This window comes from Lynx rufus, unplaced genomic scaffold (assembly GCF_022079265.1).
Source record: "Lynx rufus isolate CCGP_SWC_20201006 ecotype Redwood Valley unplaced genomic scaffold, mLynRuf1.p SCAF_6, whole genome shotgun sequence".
Lineage (NCBI taxonomy): Eukaryota > Metazoa > Chordata > Mammalia > Carnivora > Felidae > Lynx > Lynx rufus.
Window position 1 is genome coordinate 72,383,455 of NW_025814878.1, and position 24,528 is coordinate 72,407,982.

General features: G+C 40.2%; 1 long non-coding RNA gene across 1 annotated transcript in view; it reads right to left on the reverse strand.

The window, feature by feature from the left end:
* LOC124528125 (uncharacterized) overlaps positions 1-9,828 on the reverse strand; it is a 98,805-nt gene extending 88,977 nt beyond the window's left edge. The window contains exon 1 of the long non-coding RNA XR_006966097.1: positions 9,697-9,828. This is a non-coding gene — a long non-coding RNA (uncharacterized LOC124528125). The remainder of the gene's footprint in view (positions 1-9,696) is intronic.
* Between the last annotated feature and the right edge of the window lie 14,700 nt (positions 9,829-24,528).

The window sequence follows — 24,528 nt, forward strand, 5'->3', positions numbered from 1 at the left end:
TAAAATGGTAAAATATAAAATAAATAAGCCAAGTAATTGGCACTGTTGTGAATTTTTTCAGAAACAAACTTTAGAGTGGATAAATTGGCAACATTTGGATTCTAGTCCATTGAGATTTAGTTTTTCCCTTAGATTTTTTCCTGTTTGACTAAGAAGTTGGCCGTATATAGGATATGAAGGGCCTCTGAAAGAATTTTCAGGAACATCGACTGGAAAATAAATCATATTAGGTGTGTGGCTTGATAGTTATAACACAACACAGGTTTTAATCAGCATTAGGGTCTAAATTCGTAATTCTCCCTAACCCACCTTATACACTCTGCTCTGCTGTTTCATACTTTTAGTCTAAGAGACTAACAGTGTCTGCCCATACACATTCAACATTCTTTCCCATTCCAAAATTGACATGAACACTAACATGAACACTTATATTGATAATGGCAAATTTTATGGAAGGATATGCTAAGTGATCTACATAGATTACCAGTTTTAACCCTTACAACAATACTATGATGAAGGCATCATTGTTATTTTATAAGTAGGACATGAGGGCATAGAAAGGCTAGAAGGGATGATTAATACTGAAAGGAAGAGAGAAAAGAGAAGGAACTCGAAGATTTCATTTATATCCTTGAGCTGTTTTTCATTACCTGCATTGCCTGAGTTCTTTTGCTCTAGAGATTACAATTTCCAAAAAACAAACAAACAAACAAACAAACAAACAACAAAAAACCCCAGGGCATAGGGCTTTAACAAGTGCTTTTTGTGCCCCTTGACGGAATACAAGGCAGCTATTGCTGTGAGCATGAAGTCAAGGCTCAGAGCACATGCATGGAGGCCGGCTGCTCAGACACCTCAGCTCTGTCACCGTGCACCACCTGGGTGGCTGTGGACAACGTACCTCTCTCAGTGCTGGCTTCCCACCTGCAAAATGAGGCCAATGAAGGGTGGTTCGACAATTTAGCATGGTAGCCAATGTAAAGCACTGAACCCAATGCCCCAGTTATGTAGTTTCTGTGTCAAAATAGTTCTGAGTTATATTTGAGATTTACAACCCATTGAGGATAATTTTGAACTCTGGGAAAATGCAAGACCCATGATGGTTCTTTTTTTAAGCTTATCTGGATTTTGTTCCATTACTAGCTCAGAGTTCATGGCTATCATGGTGCTTTTCTTTTTCTTATTTTTCTCTTCCTAAGATCTTATTTTCCAGGCTCCCAGAGCCGCTTTTCTGGCCATCTGTTTTGTTTTGTTTTGTTTTGTTTTGTTTTGTTTTTGGCCCAGCTAATAAGATAACACTTTGTTTGTTTGTTTGTTTGGATTTTCATGGCTTGGTGGCTTCTGTGCCGATTATGTGATTACGACTCTCTCATGATCTACCTTCCCTTAAGCCTGTCACCAAGAAACTCAGGAAGGTTTTCTACTTACAAGTTCATCCTAGTGATTAGTCAGAAATTCTTGAAACTGAAGCAAAGGTTTTAGATCCTGAACTCATTTTTATCTATTGCTAAATTCAAAATTGGGAGAGCTGCCTCTTGGCAAGGGCTTCTTGGCTAGCATCTCTGCTTTAGGAGTCTCTTCTTGGACAATGTCTCTTTGCTGACTGTTTAGGTAGATCACTGTCACATGACGAATTTCTGGACTGAAGAGTCTACTTTTAGCAAGGAGGTGCTCTGGAAACACTTCAGGGTTAGCCAGGACCGACTTCATGGGGATTATCAGTGTGACTGTACCAGCTCCATGCTCAGAAGTGCTCCACACGGTGGGGATCCATGTTCTGGTGGTCACTGTTTCTGAAATTCTCAAAATTTCTATGCTTGAATTTGTGTTTTGTAACATCTAATACGACCACCGAGTATGTGACATAGGCTTGGAGCCTGCTTTACATATGGTCCCTCTTCTTGCCATACTGCTGCTTCCATGGCTCAGGTTCTTGGCTGCTACTCCCCTGCCTTGTTCCAGAGACTGCTGTCCTCCTCTGCCCCACAGTGGGGCTGGGTGCAGGTACAAGGACAGTTGGAGGCAACCCCATGTGCTGAGTTGGTAGGGGGGAGCCCCACGGGCGATGAAGGCCTGAACCTGCCCAGCAAGTATTTCCTTGCCCAACAGAGTGCTACGTTAAATGCAAATAAAAAGCACCATGACAGCTTGAGAAAGAGACTTCAGTAAAAAGGTAAAAGCTATTTTCTTGTTTTGTGAACAAGCAGCTGCACCTTTCCATCGTTCACTGGACCCTGCAAATTATATAGCTGACCCTGCGGGTACTTGAAGGGGATGCAGGGTTTTATACCACCTTGCTGGATGTGTAACACTGAGTGTACAACTTGAGAGCTGGTCAGGGGTCCTAGGGCCTCTGTACGTTCACAGCTTATCCATGTTTAAGCACTTTAAGGCATGTTGACCAGGCCTTTCCTCCACTCCCACCAGCCTTATGAAACTGTTATTTGGTATGAGCACCGTTTCTGTCACTGCCCCTCAGATTGAATGAAGGGAAAGTGCAATCAAGTCTTTGCAGAGTTTCTGGGAAAAGTAGAAATCTAAGAGAATACCAAATATTATAATAGTGAAGTGGAAAAAAAAAATCAGTGAAATTCTTGCTGGCATGTTTCTAGATATATTTTGATATATTTTCTACATATTTTATATGTAGTTATATAATGCATTTATATAAACTAATGTATTTATATATTTATTATATAATATATAGTGTATTTATTTATATAATGTATGTATCACAATGTATTTATAGAAACCATAACTTAGTACTAAATCAGAACATCTAATGACTGCTTGGCTCTTCACAGCAGGTTGGCAGTCCACACACGGAAGGAGTCTCGGGTTCCTCTTCAAGTACATCTAGGTAAATATTTGTGTTCAACTTGACGCAGATTCTCCCTGGGGAAGTGAAGCTGGGTGGTTCAGTTTGGTTCCATTAGGAGGGTGTTATCTTGAACTTTGTCTTGTTTCTCCTTCTTAAGAAAACAGTTGCTTTGGACAGTCCAGATCGAAGGTGCTTATCCTCACTGCCCAAGTGAAAAGTCCCATTGTGTTCAGTGTAGGAGCTTTTAATTTAACACAATCCCTCCAAAAGAAATCAAAAGCAAACTGTTCTCATTCTCAGTTTTACCAAAGTGGTTCCTCTTATAAAACATATTACATAATGTCTACTAAACACCCCTGAGAGAGACTTCCAAATAAGGTTACAAAGCCAATGTGGCACCTTGGTACCCCGTGTTGGTTCAGAAATGCTGGGTGCTAAACCCCTGCCCTGTTATTTATGAGTTGTGGAAAGGAAAAGAGATGACATATGAGAAAGAGACTGGCAGACTCTGGGACAGAGTAGGTATCTGGTAAATATTTATTATTAGAGTATTAAAATAGCATTTATTTTGTGGGCTTTAAAAATGTCTTACATTCTTGTTATCTACCAGAATGTGAGAAGTAAATTGCAACTTTATAATTTGATTAATACCAAATTTAGGATACTAATTTATTCAAGTTCATTTAACTTGGATGTGTAACTGTGGGATATTAGGTTCCCATTTTGCCATTCTCTGCACAAACTTCCCAGGCAGCAACAATGGAGACTAGGGCTTCCCACAAGTAACTGCCAGTCTGGTGTGTGTCTGGGAGTTTGTCTCTCCAGAAGCCATGTGACTGTGGGTTGTCTGTGGCTCCTAGGGGTGTTCATCAAGGAAGTTCACAGGCCTCCTCACCAGGCACAATTTGTCCCCTATCATGTAACCACAAGCAGAGACGTGTAAACTCAGAGTGCAAGCTGCCACTGAGCAGCAGGAAATCACAAAACTGACTCAGAAAACAAACACAGCTTCTTTTAGGGGAGGTGTTAGAGGTTCCAGATCTTAAGTAGTTTAGGTGCCAAAGGGCTGTGTATAATCAAAGTATCCATGTAAAGAAAGCTTCCTATAACAAATTAACTTAATAATAATATAGAAAACATTTCACATGTTCAGTTAGAAATCTATTCGTTTATAGTAAGCTGAACAATATTCAACTGTTTCTGACCTAAAAAAATAGATTCAGATGACTCTGATTATAACACTCACACACACCATCTAACCATTCATTTTGTTAATCCTGTGTATCAGCTGAACGCTAAAAGTATTTGTGACTTTAGTACAATTTTAGAATTAATTTTATCTTTGGACAGCAAGCATGTCATCGAGTTTTGTGCCGCACTAGGATGCCTAGTGGTTTTTGCTCTGGGGAGGCATTCAAGTCGTACCAGTCGTTGATGAACTGAAATAGTTTACAACTTGAAATCCTCATATGGAATATGTGGCAACTCGCTATTATATGCAGAATACGGTCTATAATTTTACCAGAGCCTTCATTACCCCCACCTTGCCAAGTAAGGGATGTTCAGAGAACTGGAAAGTTCCAAGTCCTGAATGTTTTGAAATGTTCCCAGAATGATGATTACTCAGCCAAGGGCCATCTGATTCGAGGCTACACATAACAAAACTATTTCCACTTGATTTTGCTGCTGCTTAAAGAGCCAGGAAAAAGGACATCCATATCAGAGAATCACAGCACCACTAGCCAGAAAAAGCATCTACCGTTTTCAGGATGTTGGCCAGAAAGGACATTTCATTGGTGCCAGAGGCTTGGGACCGAAAGCACTCTTTGTGTTTACTGTCTCTTATGTTTCCTTTTAGAGGCAGCAAAGCTTGATTATCAATTCATGCATAAATACAGGTCATTAGTTATCCCAAATATTGGGCTGATACTATCATAAAGGTCTAAAGACAAACTGACAGATGATTTGGCTACAATTGCTGCTCTGTACTAATCATCCGGTTACATAAAGATGAACAACTGCAGTGTGCCATCTGGAACCATAAATGTTATTTGCGTTGGGAGGCCCTTGATAAAAGCTTCATTATTTTACAGAAGGAACAAGAGTTCCTGCCTGCCAGTGACAGGGAATAGGGTCCTCTTTACTCTTTGCTTTCTCTGGCTCAGCTGTTACCAAGTGTTTGACTTTAGCTCTTTGTATGGTGACCTAAGGATTTTTTTTTTTTAACGGCTGCATTTGAAAATGGTTACTTACGTACCTACACATTACCCTCAATTTGCCTCCTGGCCCCAAAGTCTAAAACGTTTACACTTGACCTTTTAAGAAAAAGTTTGCTGACCCCTAGCAAAGCACAGCGCCTGATACACGGTGACTGCTTTCAAATCATAAGCTATAATTAACAGTATTATTTACTACACTATATTATACCATACCAAACTATACTCTCATGCTCTCTGAAGTAATTGGTATAACCAAGAAAAATGACCTAAGTGTCAGTGGAATACTTCATACAGCCTGTTCTGTACTGTAAGCGTCCCAGTTCTCAGTCCTTTTAAATGTGTTCTGACACTACAACTTAGGGAGGTTCATTCAAGATTAACGCCCAGATTTTAAACGCAAGATTCTGCCATATGTATAGATAACCTGTTTCTTCAAAATTTGAGCCATGATCTTTGTGTCCTTTGTAACCTAGCAGGAAACATAATTCTCCAGAGGTCAAATCTGGACACAGCAGTATTTAAGTCTTATCCCTAAGGATAAAGCATACAGGCCTCCTTGGGTTCTCTCACCTGATTCATTTAAGGGCAGAGAATGCCTCAAATAATTTTAGCCAATTCACATTTTCAAAGTTTCATGAAAGGAGTCCATTTCTAATATGTCATCATGCTGGTGAATAGATTATTATTTTCACTTATAGAAACCCATTTCTGGTGTTGCATATGTGAATTTACAAAGCATTGGCTGTCGGTCAGGATACAGAGATGTCTTATAGCACCACCTTTGGATTAGGGGCCTCATGGCTAGAACACCAGTGCATCATCCAATCTAGATTAGCATGTGGGTTATGGTCTAGCCTAAGTAATACACTGTATGTTACACTGTATATGCACAAGTGTTTAAACTATAGATATTGAAAATAGCCTATTTAGAAAATATTTGCTCTGTGTGGTTTGAATCTAAGTTTGCAAGCTTCTAGATTTCTGCTAATTTTTATGTATAGTTCTTATATTTATTAATTCATGATATTTATGTTTTATTTAAAAATAAAAGCAAGAAAGTATTGAATAGTCTCTTAAAAGTTGGCTGATTCTATATTTAAAAGTCAATACATATTAAAGGCACTGCACCAAACTTGGGACATAGAGTATATTTTAAAGGACATACTATGCGCTTTTCTGAAGAGGATCTGTTATTATTTCCAAGTATATTTAATCTTCCAAAGTGTGAGTGTGGGAAGGTGTGCTGTGAAGGGGGTTCTGGGATGGAGGAAGAAAGGCAAGAGGGAAAGTTCTGGTCAAGAAGTGAGGCAGTTAAAATTCTGTGAGTTAGAAAGTAACTTTGCAGGAACAGGAGGGGGGAGGAGAGAAAGTTGAGATATTTCATTGGTGTAGAAACTGACAAATTTTTTTTTTAATAAAATGGAATGTTTTTGACAAAATATACACATACATTAGATGTAAAGATTATAAGATACTGAAGATAGCATAGTATGTAGACCTTTTTGTTGCCATAAGATTTTAATGTGTACCTCTTTATTATGCCTCACCCAGATTGTGAGTTCCTGAGACTAAGAACTTTGCCTTCTCTGCAGTGTCTAGAACAGTGCTCAGCTCATCTGTCATGCTCAGCTAGCACTGCTGTTGACAGCTTTCACACTGACTGTACAGAAAGATGGTTTACTTGTAATTCTCAGAACTATTGCACACTGTCACCATAGGCAAGATATCACCTAGTTTATGTAGGAGCTGCTGGCCAGATGATGGACAGACACATATGGCATAAAGTTTCAGTGGTTTAGTTCATCATACAATACAAGGCATTACATCTTTACAATTCATTAGAGTCTTTAGATTTTTTTTATAAACTCCCATTTCACGTGTAGTAAACTAGTACTGTCCCCAAGTCAAAATCATTTCTTTCTGTGTGAACTCATCCTGTTTACAGAACTACATATACAGAGATGTCCCCAGACTCTCCCAACACTATTAGTGTCAGCACCCCAAAGGGCACCATGGACTTTCCTGAGAGAAAGATTCATGTTAGTACAATTGAGTCAGTGTCTTGTCCTAAAATACAAGACTCCTGGTCCCCAGAGTAAGACATGACAGATAGGGAGGTGGCCACCATCTCCCACACTGACTGTCTGAGGGGGGCCCTAGGACCTGACCAGACCGTGGGATATGGGCCCACAGGCAGGCCTCAGGCAAGCAGGGCTCATTTTAGCCAGAAAAAAAATACCCATGAACTTCTCGTTGGTTTCACATAAATGGAACTTTAAGCCAAGAGGAGAAAATGGGGATCTAAACACGCAAAGCCTTTTAAACTCTTTAACGGTACCATTCAGAGCTCATTTCTCTTCCTAAACACCAGGTGCTTCTGGGTGGGTCCTGGCCATACCTACTGACCGTGTTTTCTCACCTCTGGCTCCCTCTGGCCAGGTCTGGGCACCCAGACCGCCACAGTGCTTGTCAGGGGAGGGCAGAGGCAGGAGGCAAGTAGGTGTGCAGAGTGGGAGGCAGAGGCCCTGGGGTTCCCACTGGGTCTCTGGCATGTCTGAGCATCTTGCTGTGGCCCCTTCTGTCCTCGGACTATACTACTGATGTGTGCTTCACCTGGTCCCAGCTTTCACGAAGCCCTTCCCTTTTTGCTGTCGTCTAAATCCCACAGCCTGGGGCCCTCTGGGAACCCCATCGTGAATTCCAAAGCTGCTGCTTTATTTAAAATTAGGTCTGTTAGTAAAGCATAACAGAAGACAGGAGAAATGGACACCTCTCTTCATCTCTCGCCCTCACACCACTCTCAAGGCAGCACTTTCGGTCCAATAAATGCTGGGTCGTGGGGACTCCGTGAGTTTATTGTGTGATTGGTCACGTTTACCACAAGTCACGGCTTTTCTAGTCACAAGTTAACATTAGTCTGCACCAAAAAGTGACATCAAAAATAGTAGACTGGAGCAGGGCAGGATTCCTTCAGATAGGCACTGCCCACCCTCTAGGAGAAGGACGGCTCTCTTGAGCTGCCCAGGAAGACAACAGACTACAATCAAGCAACACTGTGAGCATCCTGCTCTGCATTCTGCCTGATCTGTCTACACTCTGGCCCTAATTGGATGTGTAGGTTGTAGAGCAAGAGGACAGGAGGATCAGGACCACAAACTCCTGCTTCCCTGCAAGGCTCTAGCATGTCCCCTATGCTATTACTTGACAGTGTGCCTCAGCTGCCATCCTGCATCATGGTGAACAGAAATCCCAGGTGTTGCTGGTGCCAGAGTTGGGTCAAGAGAGACAGGTCAATTATATTTTGTTTCTCACAGTGATGCTGAAGCACAGGACCGCCCAGCCTGGGCAAACCAGCCTCTCCCAGCATAGGGCAGGCCTACCTGTTCACCTCCCAGCTGCAGTCACAGCTCACCAAAAACACCAACGGAACAAACAACATCTCGTCTCTAATATGCCACCGGGATGGAGGCCCCAAACACGCCATTCTAAGAAAACCTCAGGCAAGCTGACTGCTGTGGCACTTGAGCAGTGACAGAGTTTTCCTCATCTGAGAAAGGACTACTTTTCCATACAATGAGCATGGATGTCTTGCCCCTGCAGGAACAGTTGAAAGCCATGAACAAAGCTGTCTTGCTCCCTGCCAACTCTGGCCAGCAGCTCTCAATTCTTGGGGTACTGGAGTGCAAGGCCAAGGAAATGCCACGGGCTCCAAGGAAAACGGTGCTTCCCTGAGAGGCAGAGATACTAGGAAAGGTCTGAGGGATAAGGCAGGGCTAATGGGAGAATCTCAGGCAAAGGAAACTGGGAATACTTAAAAAGCAGTCTCTGAGGAGGAGAAAGCAAAGCCATGTTGGGTGCCTAAGAAGGTGAGGTTGGGAGAAAGAGAAGGTGGTCCCCAAACATCTTCACATAACTGGGGCTGACCTGAACTAAATAATTCAAGGCTCTTCCATTGTTCCTCTGAGCTCCAACCGGTAAGAACCTGTTTGTGTCAATAATTCCATTATATTCTATTGCATTTTAATTAAATGGATCAAATGATTAAAAGCCACGCCCCTCATCTCCCAGCTGAGCTTCCCGAGACTGGTCTATGGAAGGTTTCTGACACCAAGTTACAGGGCAGATGGGCTCCAACATGTACTTCACTAATAAGGATCAGAAACAAACAATTTTCCGTTTCTACAATGTGTTCTCTCCAAAGAGTTTGGTGAAGGCGTCTGCGCCCTGGGGCAGGTTATCTGAGGCTGTGGAAGCAAGAGCTGCTCTCTCAGTGAAAGGGATGGTTCTGGTATGTACGTCAGTGGACCAAACTTACGATGATGTACGCAAGACAAAAATCTCTAACCAAAAACAGATTTTTAAAGGAGAACCTCTGTGCTGGGAAGGAGGTTAAGTGGAAAAGCAGAGCACGGAATTGACAACCCTTCATTGGGGACACACACCCAGCAGGGTTTCCTTCAAATGCCTGCTGAAGACAGGAAGGAATACAAATTAGTGGCTGCCTCCAGCTGCGTAGGGTCCCCACAACCTAGGGCTTGCCTTGCCAGGCCGCAGCCACCCTCTGAAGGAAAGCAGACAGGCTCTCCTGGAAGGCAACGCGCCAGCCTTAGGGCCCTCAGGTTTGGCCGCGACACTGGAGAACAAAAAGACACCTACCAGGGGTGATGTGCTCCGACAAGGACGGACGCTGATGGCGCTGTCACAGTGACCGGGTGCAGCTGCCGGCTGGGGCCCTTCCCCTGGAGAGCCGGGCTGCTCCCCGAGGGCTGCCCCGGGGCCAGCCAGCCGCTGGGTGCGGAGCGCAAATCCTCCCAAGAGCGCACTGGTTAAATGGGTAAAACCTGGCAGATTCTCCCAGCTGCCGGGGACAATTGTTTCTCGTGTGCGGTGGGGTGGTGCAGACTGGCCGGAACCATCCCCTAGGCTCTGGTCGGTTAGCCAAGCACGGGTCCCACGGGGAGGGCGGGAGCTGCAGCTCGTCCGCAGGCAAACAGCTGAGGTTAGGGAGCTGGACGCCAGGCAGCGGGACAGGTGATGACCACGTGCTAATCATGGAAGCTAATTGACCTTCAGCTCCTTCCCATGGGGATGGAAGCGCACCCCGGCGGAACTCTGTGCACCTGGGAGCGGGCGGGAGGGAAACAGGCCCATTACAGGCCAGGGCACCTGGCACTCCTTCATGTGACAGGCTTCAAATCTCTAGAGAACCAGACATTTTTCCACAATAGCTTTCTCGATGTGGTTTCTAAGAGTCTAACCATGACAAATAAAAAAGGTAGCAAAGAGTGCAGTGTGCAAGGCCTGACCCAGAGCTTCTGTCCCGAGCTGCAGGGGCGCCCTCTGGGCTCTCGCTCAGGCACAGGCCCATGAGGCTCCGGTGCTGACCCGCAGGGTAGGCGGTGGGAAGTTGGGCACTAGGTCCCAGGGATACTGATTAGGACATTCACAGAGGCACTGTCTGCCTGCTTTCTCTTTGAACCTTGACTCACAGCGCTTAGTTTTCTGAAGCTCAAACTAAACTATATTTTTAAAAAGAGATTTTGAGGGGCACCTGGGTGGTTCATTCAATTAAGTCTGGAGCTCTCGATTTCCGCTCAACTCAAAATCTCAGGGTTAGTGAGGTCCAGCCCCACATCCGGCTCCAGCACCACGCTGACAGTGCAGAGCCTGCTTGGGATTCTCTTTCTACTTCTCTCTCTGCCATGCCCCTGCGCGCTCTCTCAAAATAAATCAATAAAGACTTTAAAAACTTAAAAGTAAAAAGATTTTGAGAAGAGGGTACTTACAGCATTCACAGGAGTGGTGATCCATGGAGAGGCCGTTTTCTTTAACTTTTTCTGAGGGTGGGGTTGTAGTTTTGTTATTATTAAAATACACCACAGACTCAAGAGGAACGGATGGTTGTTGTCAATAAAGTCTTACACGTTTATTTTAGAAGCCAACTTACAATGCCTCATAAAATAATTATGGTTTCTGGGATAGAAAGAGAATTTTTTTGTGCAAAATATTTTCAAAAATTTTCAACAGTGAGCACAAATAAAATGCATAATAATATACTTTGCTATCTTGGAAACTATACTATGACCACACTTTGAATTTGGAGAGAGGTAGGAGCAGGGACCAATATTTATTTTCACGTTGATTAATTAAACAATCAGGAAATAGTGTTATTAAAATTAAACAATTAAAACAGTAATAAAAAAGCTTTGCCATAGATCTTAAACCTTAGCTCCAGCCTAATTATTCCTTAATCAAACATTAAGCTGTTTTCTTAATAAAAAGCTCTTAAGGTCATGGACCTTTGTTTATATTCCTGCAGATAATTAAGAAATAGTCTTTTGATAAACTTGCCACAGAACTAACAAGGTTTTTTTTCCCTTTCTTTTTTCTTTCATTTCCTTCCTTCTGTCCTTTCTCAATCTTTCATATTAGAAAGGCAAAAACATATTCATTCTATCATTAACTAAGAACAATTATTATGTTTAGATTTGAAAAGTTATATAGGGGGCCCCTGGGTGGCTGAGTTGGTTAAGCGTCTGACTTTGGCTCAGGTCATGATCTCATGGTTCGTGTGTTCGAGCCCAACATCAGGCTATGTGTTGATAGTGCATAGCCTGCTTGGGATTCTCTCTCTCTCCCTTTCTCTCTGCCCCTCCCCCACTCATGCTTTTTCTCTCTCTCAAATAAAAAAATTAAAATTAAAATTATAAGAAAATTTATATGGTACCATATTGTAATGTATATATTCCTTTAGAGGTTTTTGGATGGATGTTTTAAGTTCTATAAGGGCTGTTTTGGAGTTCTAGAGTGGGAAAGAAAGAAGTAATATATCTGAGTTATTCTGTGACATTTTCATGGTAAATTGTATCATGAAATGATTAAAGGAATAAATTATAAATTAAAAGGAAATACAACATGTATTGGTTTTTGTGTTTATCTGCTATTTAGATTTTCAATTCAGATTTTAGATGTCAGCCTTTCTATAGTCCTTATGTTTTCAAAATATTCCCCTTAAATGTATAGCTGCTCTGTTGCTCTTAACTCTGTCATCTGCCACCTCTAGCCAAGGTCTACTTGTCCGTGTCCAGGGTTGGGGAGAAATCATTGGGAAGCACCCACCAGATATGAATGCCACAAATTCAGTTATTACCGAGTTCAGTAACACTCTTCAAGAGGAAATTATTTCCAAGTGTCTGCCTGCCTTTGGTCATTTTCCAGTATCTTCAAACAGTTGTTTGTAATAACTCTTTCCAGTTTAAATAACTTTACCTTCAGGAGGAATTGCTTAAATTGTTTGTACCTTCATTACTTGAAATCTAACTTCTTAATGGCCAGTTTCTTCACTTTTTTTAACATTTTATTTAATTTTGAGAAACAGAGACAGAACATGAGTGGAGGAGGGACAGAGAGACAGGGAGACAGAATCCAGGAAACATGCTTCAGATTCTGTGTCTCCCTCTTTCTCTGTTCCTCCCCTGCTTGTCTCTCTCTCAAAAATAAACATAAAAAAATAAAGAGAAATAAAAATGAGCATCATATAAAATCTATTTATAGGGTTGTTATAAGAATTAAATGACATATTGTTATACTGAGCTTAGCACAGTATCTGTTACATTGTAAACATTTGATAAATGTGATGAGTTATTGTTTAATATTATTCTTCTCATCTACTTTATTTATCCAGAGTCATACACAACTGATTTTTTGGGTCCAAGTTTTCTGATTTCAAGTCCAAGATTCCTTGGTAAAGCAACAGAGTGTCAATGCTTTAATCACTTAAGTATTGATTACAATATAGATTGTGACGTGGACCTGATGGTAACACTGGGTAATTATTCCTCTTAGTGTTGTCTTAAAAATAATTTATTTAGGGCACCTGGGTGGCTCAGTAAGTTAAGTGTCTGACCTCGGCTCCGGTCATGATCTCACAGTTCGTGAGTTCGAGCCCCGTATCAGGCTCTGTGCTGATGCCTCAGAGCCTGGAGCCTGCTTCAGATTCTGTGTCTCCCTCTCTCTCTGCCTGCCCCCCTCTCTCAAAAATAAACATTAAAAAACTAATTTATTCAATGGATATGTATTGCATGAATCATCTCACTTTGGATAATATCCTTCTGATGTTTTTTTTATCCCTTTAATAAATATTTGCTGAGCACCCACTAACTGAAAGTCCCTATAGTTAGTGTAGGGCCTCACAATGACTTAATAAGTGCACTTAATGCCTAATATAGCAGAAAGCTTTGAAGTATGTTAGACACCAAGTTTGGCTCAGTGACTCAACAGTTTCATCACAGACTCAGGTTTCTTTGTATATCTCTTTGCCATGCTGGTAAAGGCATCTTCCTCTGGCTGATAGCTAGTTGGTTTACACATTCCAGACATGATATCCAAGGGGAGATGGATCATATCATTCTGTGGTTCTCTCTTAGGAGTAAGCCAAGAGCCCTTCACAGTCATCTGTTCTTCTCTCATTGTTGGGAACTGAGTCATATGCCCACTCTGGAACTAATTACTGGCAAGGGGAATGGAATTGCCATGAGTGGCTTCAGTGAATTATTTGGCGGGGGCGGGGGGGGGGGGAGGGCGGGGAATGGAAGTTGGAGCTTTAACTACAAAGTCCACTGTACTAACCTTACATGTTCTTTTGATCTACTAGTAGGCATAAGTCATATACATAGTCATCATTGTAAACAGTTATGAAAATGCTTTAGAGTTATGGTGATAAGGATGTAAATCAAGGTGTTGGTGGTAGAAATGATAAATACATACATATAAATACACTATATATATATGCCATATGTTTTTCTCATATACATATAAGAGTATATATATACATATATATGAGATTGACAAAATAATATTTGGCAATTCTTAAGTGTCTACCATGGTTAGACACCATCCTAAACAAGTAATTTGGATTATTTCATTTAATCCCTATGAGACTGTTCCTATGATTGTTCCTATTAGATAGATGAGGAAACTATGACTTAAGTAGGTCAAATGACTTTCTAGTATTCAAATCCCTGGAGACTGACTTCAGATCTCTTAACCACCATGCTACACTGACTTGTTATTGCTAAATAAATGTAGGCAGGGTGGGGACAGCAGACACTTTTAATAACTACAAATAAATTGTTGCCCTTTAGAGAGACAAAGTCTATTTTATTTGTCATTCTGTGATAGACATTATGGATTCCAAAATTAATGTTAACTTGAGACTAAAGTCTGTTGTGTCAACTTTAAAGGTTATTGTGTAATTCATGTTTCTTTCAAGGAAGAGTAGCTTTTACCAACATTGTGCTAGATTAATTATTGGATTATAATTTATGTTGCCACTATTCAGAATCTGTGTGTGTTTTCAATGGATTTTATTATTTATTTGTTTGTTTGTTTATTTAATTTTATTTAAATCCAAGTCATCATATAGTGTAATAATGGTTGCAGGAGTAGAATTTAGTGATTCAACATTCATATATAACACTCAGTGCTCATACTAACAAGTACCCTCCTTAATGCCCATCACCCATTTAGCCCATCCCCCCACCCACTTCCCCTCCCACAACTCTCAGTTTGTTCTCTGCATTTAAGAGTCTCTTACAGTTTGCCTCACTCTCTGTTTTTATCTTATTTTTCCTTCTCTTCCCCTATGTTCATCCATTGTGTTTCATAAATCCCACATATGAGTGAAATCATATATTTACTGTCTCTGACTTGTTTCACTTAGCATAATACATTCTAGTTCCATCTATGTTGTAAATGGAAAAATTTCATTCATTTTGACCACTGAGTAATATTCCACTGTATATATATCATATCTTCTTTATCCATTCATTAGTGAATGGACATTTGGGCTCTTCCCATAATTTGGCTATTGTTGATAGCACTACTATAAACATTGGGGTGTGTGTGTGCCCCTTCAAATCAGCATTTTTATATTGTTTGGATAAATACTTAGCAGTACAATTTGTAGGTCATAGGGTAGGTCTATTTTTAATATTTTGAGGAAACTCCATACTGTTTTCCAGGGTGCTTACACCAGTTTGCACTCCCACCAACAATGTACAAGTGTTCCCCTTTCTCCACATCCTTGCCAACATCTTTTGTTTCCTGAGTTGTTAATTTTATGCATTTTGACAGGTGTGAGGTGGTATCTCACTGTGGTTTTAATTTGTATTTCACTGATGATGAGTGATATTGAGAATCTTTTCATGTATTTGTCAGCCATCTGGATGTCTTCTTTGGAAAAGTGACTGTGTGTTTTTGCCCATTTCTTCATTGGATTATTTGTGTTGAGTTTGATAAGTTCTTTGTAGATGTTGGATACTAACCTTTTATCTGATATGCCATTTGCAAATATCTTCTCCCATTCTGTTGGTTGTCTTTTAGATCTGTATGCTGAAAACTATAAAAAACTTAAGAAATAAATTGAAGAGGGGAGGACCCAAGATGGTGGAACAGCATGGAAGTTTTTTGTGTGTCTCACATCCATGAAATACAGCCAGTTCAACACTAAACCATACTGCACACCTAGAAAACTAATCTGAGGATTAACACAACAATCTGCACAACCTGAACCACAGAACTCAGCAGGTATGTGGCATGGAGAAGTAAACTTGGAGAGAGAGAAGGTGCAGAGGGCAGGGTGCTGCTTTTGCATGTGGAGACAGGACAGGGATGGGGGAGGGGGGCAGAAGAATACGGGAAAAGCACCCCTCCCCAAAAGCAGCTGGAGAGAAAGTGGAAAATTGGAAACATCTGCAGAGACTGAACTAAAAAGGGAGAAAGGAGAAAGGAGAGGGTTTAAATTCCATTAAGACTATAAACAGGGGAAGCACAGAATCTGAAACTCTGCAGCTCGATACCTGGCGGTGCTCTGGTGGGAAAGGTGAATCCCCAGGAGCAGAGTAGGGTCCAGGAGGTTCTTGGGCCACACGGAGAGAAGCAGTTCCACTGCTGGAAGGATATTTGGTAGAGGCTGTGAGGCCACCTGGGCCCAGCAGACCCCAGAGAATGGCCACATTTGCTGGTGCTGGAACAAGGTCGTTGGGGGGTAAAGCCTCGTGCCAGATATGTGTTGTGACTTTCCATAATCCCTGAGGCACTGCTGCCACAATGTCTCATGAACTTTTTCTGGGGCAGGCTGGCACCTGGCTGTAGTGTCTGGGCATCAGCAGCAGCACGGTCCCACAAGCATTCCTGGGTGTGACCGGCACCCAGCCATTACTCAGTGAGACCCTCTGCAGAGGGGCAGAGCAGGCCAAAGCTACAGTCCCTCAGAAGTGGGGGGGGGGGGCTGGGGAAGGCAGCTGCATCTGAGACAAAATTTGGGAGGGAGGTGCTGCCTGGGGCTTGCTCATGGACCGTGTGGAAGCGGGGAGTGGACGGAAGATGAAGACAAAGGACGAGTGCACCATTGCTGATCAGGGAGAACAGAGTTCTGATACTAGAGACTGGGTAGCTGGGCGATGCCATTTTCACTGCTCCCTCACATGCACATACGCACCTACAAGCGCCACAACAATCCACCCCAGTAGGCTAGCAGTGCCATCTAGTGGAGAATGGAGCTGTTACACTAAGCCCCACCCAACTGGGCCAACCTCGCTCTTCAAGAACACAAGTCTCACTGCCCGCTTAATTTATGGACTATAAAGCTCTTCGTGGTTTGATTTCTAGGGGAAAATGAAATAATTTCAGTCATATGTCAGTCTGTTAGCCAGTCCATCTATTCAATTATTTTTTCTTTCTTTTTTTTCCTCCTCTTTTTCGTTTCGTTTCTTTTTCTTGAATACAGAAAGAAAACATTCATTTTATTTTCAATTTTTATTAAAAATATTCTTCTTTAATTTTTTTCCACTATATTTTTTACTTTTGTGTAAATTTTTTCAAATTCTATTTTACTTCCATCATTTCATTTTCATCTACTTTAGTGTATTCATTTTTTCAAATTTTCAAACTGTTTCCTTTCCTCTCCCTCTTTTTTCTCTAATCTATCAAGCCACTTTCAACACCCAGACCAAAACACACCTAGCATCTAGCATCATTTATCTGATTTTTTTGTGAGTGTTTGTTTTTAATTTAATTTTAATTTTTTTTATTTAAATTTTTTTAATTTTAATTTTTTCTACCTTATTAATTATTTTCTCCCTTCAAAATGATGAAATAAAGGAATTCACCCCAAAAGAAAGAACAGGAAGAAACGACAGCCAGGGACTTAACCAACACAGATATGAGCAAGATGTGAAACAGAATTTAGAATCACAATAATAAGAATACTAGCCAGAGTCAAAAATAGATTAGAATCCCTTTCTGCGGAGATAAAAGAAGTAAAAGCTAGTCAGAATGAAATAAAAAATGCTATAACTGAGCTGCAATCACGGATGGATGCCGCAGCGGCAAGTATGGATGAAGCAGAGCAGAGAATCAGCAATATAGAGGACAAACTTAAGGAGAATAACGAAGCAGAAAAAAAGAGGGAGATTAAGGCAAAAGAGCATGATTTAAGAGTTAATCAGTGACTCATTCAACAAAAACTAACCATCAACAAGGCATATCATAGTCAAATTCACAAAATACTCAGGCAAGAAGAGAATCATGAAAGCAGCAAGGGAAAAAAAGTCCCTAACATACAAGGGAACACAGATCAGGTTTGCAGCAGACCTATCCACAGAAACTTGGCAGGCCAGAAAGAAGTGGCAGGATATATTCAATGTGCTGAATTAGAAAAATATGCAGCCAAGAATTCTTTATCCAGCAAGGCTGTCATTCAAAATAGAAGGAGAGATAAAAAGTTTCCCAGACAAACAAAAATTAAATGAGTTTGTGACCACTAAACCAGCCCTGCAAGAAGTTTTAAGGGGGACTCTCTGAGGGGAGAAAGGATGAATATATGAATATATATATATATATATATATATATATATATATATATCAAAATCAACAAAGATTAGAAAGGACCAGAGACCACCACCAGAAACTCCAACTCTACAGACATCATAATGGCAATAAACTCATATCTTTCAGTATCACTCTAAACATTAATGGACTCAGTGCTCCAATTAAAAGACATAGGGTAACAGAATGGATAAGAAAACAAGATCCATCGATATGCTGTTTACAAGAGACCCACTTTAGACCTAAACACACCTTCAGATTGAAAATAAGGGGATGGAGAACCATTTATCATGCTAATGGTCAACAAAAGAAAGCCGAAGTAACCATACTTATACGAGACAATCTAGACTTTAAAATAAAGACTGTATCAAGAGATGCAGAAGGGCATTATATCATAATCAAGGGGTCTATCCACCAAGAAGACCTAACAAGTGTAAACATTTATGCACCAAAGGTGGAAGAACCCAAACATATAAATCAATTAATCACAAACATAAACTCATTGATAGTAATATCATAATAGTAGGAGATTTCAACACCCCACTCACCGCAATGGACAGATCATCCAATCAAAAAAACAACAAGGAAACAATGGCTTTGAATGACACACTGGACCAGATGGACATAACAGATATATTCAGAACATTTCATCCTAAAGCAATGGAATATACATTCTTTTCCAGTGCACATGGAACGTACTCCAGAATAGACCACATACAGGGACACAAATCAGCCCTCAACAAGTACAAAAAGATCAAGATCATACTGTGCATATTTTCAGACCACAACGCTATGAAATTCTAAATCAACCACAAGAAAAAATTTGGAAAGGTAACAAATACTTGGAGACTAAAGAACATCCTACTAAAGAATGAATGGGCCTACCAAGAAGTTAAAGAGGAAATTAAAAAGTATATGGAAGCCAATAAAAATGATAACACCACAACCCAAAACCTCTGGGATGCAGCAAAGGTGGTCATAACAGGAAAGTATATAGCAATCCAGATCTTTCTAAAGAAGGAAGAAAGATCTCAGATACACAACCTAACCTTACTCCTAAAGGGGCTGGAAAAAAAAAAAAACAGCAAGTAAAACCCCAAACAAGCTGAAGACAGGAAATAATAAAGATTATAGCAGAAATTAATGCTATCGAAACCAAAAACAAAGAACTAAACAACAACAACAACAACAACAACAAAACAGTAGAACAGATCAATGGAACCAGAAGCTGGTTCTTTGAAAGAATTAACAAAATTGATAAACCACTAGCCAGTTTGATCAAAAAGAAAAAGGAAAGGACCCAAATAAATAAAATCAAGAATGAAAGAAGAGAGATCACAACCAACACAGCAGAAATAAAAACAATAAGAGAATATTATGAGCAATTACATGCCAATAAAATGGGCAACCTGGAAGAAATGGACAAATTCCTAGAAACATATACACTACCAAAACTGAAACAGGAAGAAATAGAAAATTTGAACAGACCCATAACTAGTAAGGAAATCAAAGAAGTAATCAAAAATCTCCCAAAAAACAAGAGTCCAGGGCCAGATGGCTTTCCAGGGGAATTCTACCAAAGATTTAAGGAAGAGTTAACACTTACTCTCTTGAGGCTGTTTCAAAAAATAGAAATGGAAGGAAAACTTCCTAACTCTTTCTGTGAAGCCAGCATTACCTTGATTCCAAAACCAGACAAGAGACCACACTAAAAAGGAGAACTATAGACCAATTTCCCTGATGAACATGGATGCAAAAATCCTCAACAAGGTGTTAGCCAACAGATCCAACAATACATTAAAAAAATTATTCACCACGACCAAGTGGGATTTATACCTGGGATGCAGGGCTGGTTCAACATCCACAAAACAATTAACGTGATTCATCACATCAATAAAAGAAAGGCAAGAACCATATGATCCTCTCAATAGATGCAGAGAAAGCATTTGACAAAATACAGCACCCTTTCTTGATAAAAACCCTCAAGAAAGTAGGGATAGAAGGAGCATACCTCAAAATCATAAAAGCCATATATGAACGTCCCAACACTAATATCATCCTCAATGGGGAAAAACTGAGAGCTTTCCTCCTAAGGTCAGGAACAAGACAGAGATGTCCACTCTCACCACTGTTATTCAACATAGTATTGGAAGTCTTAGCTTCTGCAATCAGTTAGCCTCTGCAATCAGACAACACAAAGAAATAAAAGGCATCCAAATCAGCCAGGAGGAGGTCAAACTTTCACTCTTTGCAGATGACATGATACTCTATATGGAAAACCCTGAAGATTCCACCAAAAAACTTCTAGGATTCATCCATGAATTCAGCAAAGTTGCAGGATATGAAATCAACACACAGAAATTGGTTGCATTCCTCCTATACATCAACAATGAAGTGACAGAAATAAAATCAAGGAATTGATCCCATTTACAGTTGCACAAAAAACCATAAAATACCTAGGAATAAATCTAACCAAAGAGGTGAAAAATCTATACACCGAAAACTATAGGAAAAAAATGGAAACACTGAAAACACACCAAAAAAAAAAAAATGGAAAAAGATTCCATGCTCCTGGATAAGAAGAAGAAACATTGTTAAAATGTCGATAGTACCCAAAGTAATCTACATATTCAATGCAATCCCTGAGTAGCCAAAGCAATCTTGAAAAAGAAAACCAAAGCAGGAGGCATCACAATCCCAGACTTCAAGCTATACTACAAGGCTGTAATCATCAAGACAGTATGGTACTGGCACAAAAACAGACACTCAGATCAATGGAATAGAATAGAGAACCCAGAAATAGACCCACAAACGTATGGCCAACTAATCTTTGACAAAGCAGGAAAGAATATGCAATGGAATAAAGACAGTCTCTTCAGTAAGTGTGCTCGGAAAACTGGACAGCAACATGCAGAAGAATGAACCTGGACCACTTTCTTACACCATACACAAAAATAAACTCAAAATGGATGAAAGACCTCAACGTAAGACAGGAAACCATCAAAATCCTCAAGGAGAAAGCAGGAAAAAACCTCTTTGATCTTGGCTGCAGCAAGTTCTTATGCAACACATCTCCAGAGGCAAGGGAAACAAAAGCAAAAATGAACTACTGGGACCTCATCAAAATATAAAGCTTCTGCACAGTGAAGGAAATAATCAGCAAAACTAAAAGGCAACCAGTGGAATGGGAGAAGATATTTGCAAATGACATATCAGATAAAGGGTTAGTATCAAAAATCTATAAAGAACTTATCAAACTCAACACCCAAAAAACAAATAATCCAGTGAAGAAATGGGCAAAAGACATGAATAGTCACTTCTCCAAAGATGACATCCAGATGGCCAACTGACACATGAAAAAATGCTACACATCACTCATCATCAGGGAAATACAAATCAAAACCACAATGAGATACCACCTTTCACCTGTCAGAATGGCTAATATTAACAACTCAGTCAACAACAGATGTTGGCGAGGATGCGGAGAAAGAGGATCTCTTTTGCATTGTTGGTGGGAATGCAAGCTGGTGCAGCCACTCTGGAAAACAGTATGGAGGTTCCTCAAAAAACTAAAAATAGAACTACTCTACAGCCCAGCAATTGCACTGCTAGGTATTTATCCAAGGGATACAGGTGTGCTGTTTTGAAGGGACACATGCATCCCAATGTTTATAGCAGCACCATCAACAACAGCCAAAGTATGGAAAGAGCTCAAATGTCCATCAGTGGATGAATGGATAAAGAAGATGTGGTATATATATATATATATATATATATATATACACACACAATGGAGTAGTACTCGGCAATCAGAAAGAATGAAATCTTGCCATTTGCAACTATGTGGGTGGAACTGGAGGGTATTATGCTAAACAAAATTAGTCAGTCAGAGAAAGACAAAAATCATATGACTTCACTCATATGAGGACTTTAAGAGGCAAAACAGATGAACATAAGGGAAGGGAAACAAAAATAATATAAAAACAGGGAGGGGGACAAAACAGAATAGACTCTTAAATATGGAGACCAAACTGAGGGTTACTGGAGGGGTCGTGAGGGGGGGATGGGCTAAACGGGTAAGGGACATTAAGGAATCTACTCCTGAAATCATTGTTATACTATATGCTAACTAATTTGGATGTAAATTTAAAAAAATAAAATTAAAAAGAAAGAAAGAAATTGAAGAATACAGAAATAAATGGAAAAACATTCCCTGCTGATGGATTGGAAGAACAAATATTATTAAAATGTCTATAATACCCAAAGCAATCTACACATTCAATGTAATCCCTACCAAAATAGCACCAGCATTCTTCACAGAGCTAGAACAATTCTCAAATTTGTATGGAACCAGAAAAGACCCTGAACAGCCAAAGTAATGTTGAAAAAGAAAACTAAAGCTGGAGGCATCACAATTCCAGATTTTAAGCTGTATTGAAAAGCTGTGATTATTAAGAAAGTCTGGTACTGGCACAAAAATGACATATAGATCAATGGAACAGAATAGAGAACCCAAAAATGGACCCACAAATGTATGGCCAACTAATCCTTCACAAAGCAGGATAGAATATCCAATGGAAAAAAGACAGTCCCTCCAGCAAATGGTGCTGGGAAAACTGGACAGTGGCATGTAGAAGAATGAATCTGGACCACTTTCTTACACCATACACAAAAATAAACTCAAAATGGATGAAAGACCTAAATGTAAGACAGGAAACCATAAAATCCTAGAGGCAAGAATCTCTTTGACCTCTGCCGCAGTAACTTGTTACTAGACATGTCTCCTAAGGCAAGGGAAACAAAAGCAAAAATGAACTATTGGGACTTCATTAAGATGAAAAGCTTCTGCACAGCAAAGCAAACAATGAACAAAAAAAAAGGGCGATCAACGGATTTGAGAACATTCATTCATTTTTCATTCTGCTCAAAGGTTGAACTTTAAGTAAACAATTATTGAATGTCTACACTATAGCAGACGTGGTACTATATATGTTTAGGAATATTTGCTATATTTTCTTCAAAATCTCTTGAGGTTTGGTACTGTTTTTGCTAGTATATACCCAACTTACTTTGAACAATTTTAAGTTCTTTATCCCTCATGTGTACAGTAAGAATGATAATTACTGGCATCTCTTCACCTCTAATCCTTTGTAGGTCCACCTGCCTATGGGTTCAATTTCTTTGTGTTCACTTGTTCTCTTTGAGTCATGAACAATGTCTCAACCACCAAAGTAAGACACCTAGGAATACTTATTTGGAAAAGCCATACATCTATTTGATTAAGATAAAAAATCAGTTAATGTGCATTTTTTCTCAATATTTTGAATAGTGATTCATGTACCTTCTAATGCATTATATATTTTTCATCTATCTTTTATGTTATATTTGTTTGCTTTTATTCTTTCTTTGAAATAGAAGATAAGCTTTAGAAACACAAGATCTATACTTATTTTTATTTCTGGGTAGGATATAGTAGGTTGTAGCAGGCTACTCCCATACTGAAACTAATAAAATTGAGTACGTTGCAAAAATGATACTTTAAATGGCACTGAAACGCTGCAAAAATAATGAGGATTAGATAAATGATATTCCAGAGAGCAAAAAGCTCTTCTGAGATGAATTGATGTCTACTAGCAGTTTTGTTCCCGGAACATTGACAATTTGCAATGTAGACTAAAGATCAAGCTTTTCCTAAGCAGAGGAACTTTACTGGGAAAAGGAGAAGCTAGCAAGGTAACATGGGCCTGGCGTAAAAAATAGAAAGAAGGGGAGGTCAGAACACAGCTTCGTTTTCCCTATACACCATTTACTAAGATCTGGCGGTGGTGTAGGAGCATGTGTTGCTTTCCATGAAGGCAGAAGGAAGTCTCCTGTCATCCTAGGGTACTGAGGAAACAAAGTCCTGCTAGATGGAAATAGCCTGCAAAACAAATATGAAAGTTCTCTTCCTTAAGACATTTCCCAAATCATGAACCTTTGTGGGACAGGAGGCCATCCAGTTAATCTTAAAACCACCAAAGGAAGCCTCAAAGAGCAATGCTTGATGAATAAGAACAAACCAGAGCTGAACTGAGCCTTCTTACTAATTCTTCAACCTACCCTCAAAATAGTACAATTTTTTATTGAAGTTATCAGTCCCATATTGTATTAACCTTGTCTTCTGTTTTCTGATGCTTTGATATCTTGGAGCCTTCCTGACCCTGGAGTGACTGCCCCTGCCAGGGTTAGCTGGTTCATTGAGACAGTAAACAACCCGCCCAGGAGCACACCTTTCAAATGCAAACCAACCACTCCAGAGCCCATACTCTCAACCATTCTTTAATGGGCCCTCCTACTCTAGGCCACAAGCCTGTCCTGATCACCTCAGGGCTTGGTACTAACAACAGTCCTTATGCCCCAGAACCTGCTGGTATTCAAACTAGCCAACCCTAAACCTGTTTACCTTTCCTTGTCATTTCCTTTCCACAGGAACCACAATGAAGTCCCTTGCCTATGGTTTCCCCCTCCCTCAGCCTCCTGACCAATCTGGAAATTCCTCATGTGGCCTCCTGTGGTATGGCATGCCCCTTCTCTTAGGATCTGTGAATATAACAAACTATC